Source organism: Egretta garzetta, unplaced genomic scaffold (genome assembly GCF_000687185.1).
Source record: "Egretta garzetta isolate BGI_Z169 unplaced genomic scaffold, ASM68718v1 scaffold159, whole genome shotgun sequence".
In the NCBI taxonomy this organism is placed as follows: domain Eukaryota; kingdom Metazoa; phylum Chordata; class Aves; order Pelecaniformes; family Ardeidae; genus Egretta; species Egretta garzetta.
The window spans coordinates 257,075-265,801 of record NW_009260762.1 but is presented as its reverse complement, the minus strand read 5'-3'; positions in this window follow the sequence as shown (position 1 = coordinate 265,801).

Genomic DNA, 8,727 nt, shown 5'->3' with positions numbered 1-8,727 from the left:
CAGGAGGATGCGATCGCACTAAAAATATCAGGGGCACTGGTTCAGAGGTGGAAAATCTCGGTCCATCTGGACATTTCGCTAGGACAGGAATGACTTGTGTCCCTTGTTTTCTGTTTGTGTCAGGTCAGGTGTGCATATGTGTGTGCGCAATACTTCTGCCTGAAGTTCAGAGACTGAAAGTTTGAGCCTCTCGTTGCTCCGGGTTAAAATGACTGCTGCAGCTCTATTTTCTATTCTGCTTGGCTTGTGAGAAGACTTGCTGTGTGTTTGAGTATATCCATAGCAAATGTGATTTTGTATTTCATCTTCAATGCACATCTGTTGAAGAACGGCAAAGAAACAGTAGCTCAAATAGACTGCAGCTGCAGCAGCCGTCGTTTTCATTTTGACCATGATTCAAGATAAATGCTTTTAAAATTACAGCTTTCTAAAGAAACCTTCCTCCTTTAAAGGTTTTTCTCTCACTCCCTCTTTTTTTTTTGGAGCGAGCTCATACATCATGTTTGTTAAGTAGACGAGTACTGACAGTGTAATGGAAGTAGTGGGAAATACAGAAAAAGAAAGTTAGCTTCTCATTTTTTTAGGACAATGCAAATGTAGCTTTTTTCCCCTGGACCTACATTTACACAGTTTTCGTTTGAACTTACATCAGAGAGATGGGATACAGCCAACTATCTACAGGCTTGAAAACCAGGCTGATAAGAAGAACGGAGGAGAGCATTCAACTCTGCTACAAAGAGAAGCCAGCAGCAGATGTGCCTGCTGATGTTACAGCGAGTGTCTAGAAATTGGAGGGAGGCAAGTTTGGAAACCCATAAGCTTCACCAGAAATTTTCCAACCCTCCAGGATGATTGCAGTTTCATTTTGCAAGACACATAGCTAACTTGTAGTGGAAAAGTGGCAAAAAGCGTAACGTCCAGAAAGAGAGTTTTTCTTTACTTTTTGCTATACTGGATCCACAGTGTTCCTTCATGCAAATTCATAATACACGTTTGTTTGTGAAATGCATATAACGTTGGTCACACTTCCTTAGTTTCTTGCTCCCTTTGTAGAAAGTTGTGTTTGAGACAAAAAAAAAAAAAAGAAAAAGGGAAACAAAGAACTTAATTTGATGTGGTTGGTAAAAAAAAATGATTTTTTACTTATGAAGACATAGAAGTAGTTCTGTGAGAAAAGAAGTAGACCATTTTGATCAACAAGTTGGGACATCTGGCTTTGCTAATGGATGGCATAAACCAGGCCATACAGAGAGGTGAGCAGGCAGCTGAGGTGGTCAGATACCCATCCAGAATTGACCCCTGAAATATTGTGATGCCCCTGAATCTGCATTTCATGCCAGAGAAAACAAGACTGTAGCAGAGAAGTTCTGACCAAGTCTAATATAGTTGGTAGTTTGCACCCACAAAAACTCGCTGCATTAAAAGCAGCGTATGCCTGTGCGTGACAGAGATAAACAAAACAGAGCTCTCCTCGGGTGAGAAGTAAAGCCTGTGGAAAAGTCTCTTGATTTAGGTTTGTGGATAATTTCTTGAGACTTCTAAAGAAATTCAGTACGGATTAACATTTTTTAAAAATTACTGGAAAAAAGTTGCTCATTGTTCCTTAACAGGAAAGATGTTGTGCTAATTTATGCCACATGCAATGTCCGTAGGGTGGCCAAGGATCTAAGTCTCTGCATAATTTCACCCAAGGATATTAACTTCCCCGCTGTGCCCAATTAAACCCATCCCCGTGCTAATCTGAGAACAAACAGGATAAAATATGAATTTATTTCTGGAAATCTGTCTAAAGCAAAAAGTAATTAAATATCTCTCTATTCTTTGGAGGACATTTACAACCTTTGTAATTAGTGATTAGAGCTTAGAAACAAACGCTAAGATTCATTTCCTTGCTGTGTCAGGATTTATTTCACGTAACTTCAACCCTCAACCCACCTAGGGCTGCTGGTCAGTGGAAGGGGTGGGAGCCATCTCCAGAGGCACACAGGGCGACCCACCTCTGGCAGCTGTGGTGCTCACTTAATTGCAGGAGCTTAAACGAGTAGTTTAGAACAGACATCTCTCTTCCTAAAATGAATTTGATCTGTAGCAATTAATATGTTTTGTGGAAGTTTTTAACCTCTTTGCCTCTATTTTTCTGATCTGCAAACTGAGGACTGCTACTTTGCTGGTCCCTGGTCCCGTAACTAGCGGCTTTGCTGCTCCTCTCAGCTGTAATCATTTCACTAAGGTGTGAGCTCTTCTTTATTGTCGTCCTTCGCTTTTGTCCTGTCCATCTACACTCTTTACTTTACTAAGTCCCTCCGGTACATGAGTGGCAGTGGAAAACATCGGGAGGGTAGGATGGACATGTTGAATCAATGAACCAGTATTGCTAGCCCAGAGTACAGCATCTCTGTTCCTCAGGTGGAGCTCTATAACACTGGAGCTTTTGGGGTTGTTTCTTTGCTACGTACACACAGCATCCAGCTCAGTAGGGTCTCTAGTTTGTCAGTGGTGTTACATGGGGTAAGGTGCTCTGGCCACAGATTTTTGCTTGTTTCTGACACTGAGTAAAACCCCGTGTTGCTAGTTACTGTCTGGTGTGAGGCAAAAGCTGGCTCTCCATTAATGTAGGGAATAAATACTATTTCATTCTCTGCTTTTAAGACTTTGGCGTGCTCACATACAATACCTAATCTGATTTTTACTTTCTAAAAATAGATCTCCCAAGCTCCAGCAAAGAAAGCCGCAGTTTTGCCTTAAGAAAAAGAAGGAGGTCAGACAAGAGTTTAGTCATAAATCCTTGTACCTGCAGTCTCCGGATGAAGGACCAATAATTTAGTCTAAAATCCTGAGCTGAACACAGCAAAGCACAAGGCCCCAGATGTCACAAGATGTTGCTATCAATCCGTCGATCTTTGTGAACCGCCGCTGAAGGATTAGCGTTCATAAATCATTGCCGGGAGAGGTATCTAAAAGTCTCCTTACTTGGCTGCGGAGCCAGTGCTGGGTGAGGGCATTTGCATTCACTCCTCGTGCTCCTGGTTGCTGATTAAAAATTAACCCTTTCATACCGTTTGGTGTCCTTAGCCTGATTAGTCTGTAGAAGGGAGCACAGGAATTTCAATGAAGTTTGAAATGAGGTAGTCTTTTTTTTGTCGCTGAGTTTCCGATTTTGTCTGCTGTTGGACTTGGCTGAAGTGAAGTCTTGCAGAGCAGCTTGTTGGAAATTATTATGGAAGGCTCATTTTCCTGAAGCAGAACGAGCTGGTTACTAATTACAAGCTTGTTCAGCATGATTTTAACTAAGTGTCTGAAAGGTATGTGGACATGGTGTTCCAAATTGCAAAAAAACTCAGTCCCAAGTGCCTCTGACGAACTCTGGAAAAGGGCTGCTTCCTATGGTCACTTACTTCAACTTTGCCCTGAGTATTTTCCTGCTTCAAGAGTGTTGCATGTGCAAAATGTTGTCAAATTGAGCCTTGCCTGGTTTGTATTCGTATGTGACCAGTTTTCCCTGAGCATAATTCTTGCCAGTACAGACGGAGCAGTAGTTTTATAATATCATTTACAGACATATGCTTATGATTGAGCTATGGATGTTGCAGTGTCTCTGAGAAGGTGGTTAGTGTAGTATTGGAATGTATATTTCAATACTTCATCCTATGTACCCAATAGAATTAATGTTTCGTGCTGCTTTGGGGTCATAGCAGAAGTCTACTGCGAGAGTTTGGAAGACGAGCCATGTCCAAATCTTTAGCTGAAGTGAATCTCTAAACCTTCAGTATAGGTATAATAAATTATTCTTTCTTTGCTTTAAAAATTCAGGAAGTTTGAGGGCAGTAGCTTATTTAAACAGGGTTAGAGACGCCAAAGATATTAGTAACTGTTTTGATGCTGCTATCTTGCCTTGGCCAAGTGGCACTGATTTTTCTATCTAGGTTGGATAGGGGTTGTTTAGGTGAATATTCAGTGCTAACCCATTTGTTTATGGCTCCAGGAGAAGGTACTAGGTTATGTTCCTGCTCTTTGCTGTCAGTAAGATGCTCCATGGAAAGCTTTAACCCTGGCCTGAAATTAGGGGCAGTTGGACAGCAATGTTAGCTGGTAAGGAACGTGCTTCAGCCAAAAGAAGCAAGCAGACTGCTGTCAATTTTCAGCCTTTCATAGAGACATCAGTTCAAAACAGAAGAGAAATCAGACAAAAAAAAGGAATATATTTGAATTGTCTACAGCTTTTTTCTTTAAAACAAGAACGGGATCCCGTCCTCGATGGGAGTCTCAACATACTGCTGCCAATGCATATTTTTTCCTCAGTGAGACAACTCATATCCCAAATAGGTGGAATGAATTATGCATATCAGCTTTAAGCAATGCTGTATTAGGGAATTTTGTCTTTGTACTTTAGACCAATGTAATGAAAAATTAAATATATGTCCTCAGAACTTTTCTGAAATATTTGTAATATCATAGAATCATAGAATGGTTTGGGTTGGAAGGGACCTTAAAGATCGTCTAGTTCAAACCCCCCTGCCATGGACAGGAACACCTTCCACGAGACCAGGTTGCTCAAAGCCCAGTCCAGCCTGGCCTTGAACACTTCCAGGGATGGGACATCCACAACTTCTCTGGGCAACCTCTTCCTGTGCCTCACCACCCTCATAGTGAAGAATTTCTTCTTTGTATCTAATCTAAATCTACCCTCTTGCAGTTTGAAGATGTTATCCCTTGTCCTATCACCCTTTTTAAAAGTCCCTCTCCAGCTTTCTTGTAGGTCCTCTTCAGGTACTGGAAGGTCACTAATGTGAGACAGTTGATTTAAGAGGCAGTGAACGGAGGGAAAGTTTTCACATGGGTTTTTGTTATCTTGCAAGTAATTAGAATAGCCCAAGCTATGTAAATTAAAAGTTACCGAGTAGGAAAAGGTTGCTGGATAGCAGTCGGGGAACTTTTATTCTACAGAAGCCTTGGAAATGGGAGCCTCTGACATTTAGGGGACAGTAGGATGGTAGCAATATATGTGGCTGCTGAATGCACGTACCCAGCATTTGAAATGTCACTTGTTTGTAAGTCCAGTGAAAAAAGTGACAATTATTTTGAGTGTTTCTTCTGGCAGAGTCTCCTCTCTGACTTGATCCAACACAGGCTTGTGAGAAATGGTTTCATTTACTATTTCATTCTCTGCTTTTAAGACTTTGGCGTGCTCACATACAATACCTAATCTGATTTTTACTTTCTAAAAATAGATCTCCCAAGCTCCAGCAAAGAAAGCCGCAGTTTTGCCTTAAGAAAAAGAAGGAGGTCAGACAAGAGTTTAGTCATAAATCCTTGTACCTGCAGTCTCCGGATGAAGGACCAATAATTTAGTCTAAAATCCTGAGCTGAACACAGCAAAGCACAAGGCCCCAGATGTCACAAGATGTTGCTATCAATCCGTCGATCTTTGTGAACCGCCGCTGAAGGATTAGCGTTCATAAATCATTGCCGGGAGAGGTATCTAAAAGTCTCCTTACTTGGCTGCGGAGCCAGTGCTGGGTGAGGGCATTTGCATTCACTCCTCGTGCTCCTGGTTGCTGATTAAAAATTAACCCTTTCATACCGTTTGGTGTCCTTAGCCTGATTAGTCTGTAGAAGGGAGCATAGGAATTTCAATGAAGTTTGAAATGAGGTAGTCTTTTTTTTGTCGCTGAGTTTCCGATTTTGTCTGCTGTTGGACTTGGCTGAAGTGAAGTCTTGCAGAGCAGCTTGTTGGAAATTATTATGGAAGGCTCATTTTCCTGAAGCAGAACGAGCTGGTTACTAATTACAAGCTTGTTCAGCATGATTTTAACTAAGTGTCTGAAAGGTATGTGGACATGGTGTTCCAAATTGCAAAAAAACTCAGTCCCAAGTGCCTCTGACGAACTCTGGAAAAGGGCTGCTTCCTATGGTCACTTACTTCAACTTTGCCCTGAGTATTTTCCTGCTTCAAGAGTGTTGCATGTGCAAAATGTTGTCAAATTGAGCCTTGCCTGGTTTGTATTCGTATGTGACCAGTTTTCCCTGAGCATAATTCTTGCCAGTACAGACGGAGCAGTAGTTTTATAATATCATTTACAGACATATGCTTATGATTGAGCTATGGATGTTGCAGTGTCTCTGAGAAGGTGGTTAGTGTAGTATTGGAATGTATATTTCAATACTTCATCCTATGTACCCAATAGAATTAATGTTTCGTGCTGCTTTGGGGTCATAGCAGAAGTCTACTGCGAGAGTTTGGAAGACGAGCCATGTCCAAATCTTTAGCTGAAGTGAATCTCTAAACCTTCAGTATAGGTATAATAAATTATTCTTTCTTTGCTTTAAAAATTCAGGAAGTTTGAGGGCAGTAGCTTATTTAAACAGGGTTAGAGACGCCAAAGATATTAGTAACTGTTTTGATGCTGCTATCTTGCCTTGGCCAAGTGGCACTGATTTTTCTATCTAGGTTGGATAGGGGTTGTTTAGGTGAATATTCAGTGCTAACCCATTTGTTTATGGCTCCAGGAGAAGGTACTAGGTTATGTTCCTGCTCTTTGCTGTCAGTAAGATGCTCCATGGAAAGCTTTAACCCTGGCCTGAAATTAGGGGCAGTTGGACAGCAATGTTAGCTGGTAAGGAACGTGCTTCAGCCAAAAGAAGCAAGCAGACTGCTGTCAATTTTCAGCCTTTCATAGAGACATCAGTTCAAAACAGAAGAGAAATCAGACAAAAAAAAGGAATATATTTGAATTGTCTACAGCTTTTTTCTTTAAAACAAGAACGGGATCCCGTCCTCGATGGGAGTCTCAACATACTGCTGCCAATGCATATTTTTTCCTCAGTGAGACAACTCATATCCCAAATAGGTGGAATGAATTATGCATATCAGCTTTAAGCAATGCTGTATTAGGGAATTTTGTCTTTGTACTTTAGACCAATGTAATGAAAAATTAAATATATGTCCTCAGAACTTTTCTGAAATATTTGTAATATCATAGAATCATAGAATGGTTTGGGTTGGAAGGGACCTTAAAGATCGTCTAGTTCAAACCCCCCTGCCATGGACAGGAACACCTTCCACGAGACCAGGTTGCTCAAAGCCCAGTCCAGCCTGGCCTTGAACACTTCCAGGGATGGGACATCCACAACTTCTCTGGGCAACCTCTTCCTGTGCCTCACCACCCTCATAGTGAAGAATTTCTTCTTTGTATCTAATCTAAATCTACCCTCTTGCAGTTTGAAGATGTTATCCCTTGTCCTATCACCCTTTTAAAAAGTCCCTCTCCAGCTTTCTTGTAGGTCCTCTTCAGGTACTGGAAGGTCACTAATGTGAGACAGTTGATTTAAGAGGCAGTGAACGGAGGGAAAGTTTTCACATGGGTTTTTGTTATCTTGCAAGTAATTAGAATAGCCCAAGCTATGTAAATTAAAAGTTACCGAGTAGGAAAAGGTTGCTGGATAGCAGTCGGGGAACTTTTATTCTACAGAAGCCTTGGAAATGGGAGCCTCTGACATTTATGGGACTGTAGGATGGTAGCAATATATGTGGCTGCTGAATGCACGTACCCAGCATTTGAAATGTCACTTGTTTGTAAGTCCAGTGAAAAAAGTGACAATTATTTTGAGTGTTTCTTCTGGCAGAGTCTCCTCTCTGACTTGATCCAACACAGGCTTGTGAGAAATGGTTTCATTTGCCCTTCTGACACTTCGTGAGAAGGTGACCTTTTTGGTTTTAAACCTCTGAGAGTCTTGTTTCCAATGATTTCCTCCCCTTTTCTCTTCTCTCTAGATAGTCCCGGTGTTCACATACCTTTTCAGGCCAAAAATCTCCCAAGAGAAGTGCCACCGTGTCCCCTCTCTCAGTTTCTCTGTCGCTCCTGATAGGGAGGGGCAGAAATTGCATTGATGTGGCTTCTTATTTTTAGTATTTTCTCCTGTCATTGTTCATCTTGTGGGAATACCAAAGGTCTCCCATTCTGGGACAGGAATTTTGTAGATTACCGTGTGCATTATAAATTCCTTCTGCCAAGTAGAGGTGACGACTTAAGCCTGGTGCACATGTTTCCATGTGAATGATCTTCAGTCTCTGAAATGTCACACAAAAGAATGAAGGCTTTATGCCATGCCTGCCTGCCTGTGCGTTCCTCCTCCCCACCTGTGCCCATTATTCTAGGCGCCATTGTCTGGTGTCTTTGGCTAGATGCAACCTGGAGGTGACATCCCCTCTTGTAGATGCCAAGATCTAGTAGATGCTTTGCCATGTGCATTTACTCTGTCACTGTAGCCCAGCTTCTGCCATCACAGGTTCAGCACCCACAAGACCTGGGGAGGAGACGCTGATAAAGTTGGACCATGGCAGGAGTTACAAAGGCCACCTGGCCTGGATGATGACCTGCAAGCTCTCAGTATGCTCCCAAACCATGCCTTTCCAAAGGGTGTTTTTAATTTGAGGGATCTACATTTTAATTCATAGCCATCTAATGGATCAAGACTGTGGCAAAACCTCTTGACTTTTTGTCTGCACAAATACTAGAGGAAAGTTTGACTGAGGAGTGCTTGTGTTCTTGTGCTCACTGCACTGTAATTCCCAGGTCAAATTCCTGCTTTTGGTACTAGTGGGTCTAAACAGAGTTTTCTAGGAATTGTGCATGGATCCTTCTGTTCTGAGATAATTTAAGGCCTGCACGTGTAGTTTCCTTCTCTCTATATATATAAACACAGATGATTATTATGTTGATAAGCTTT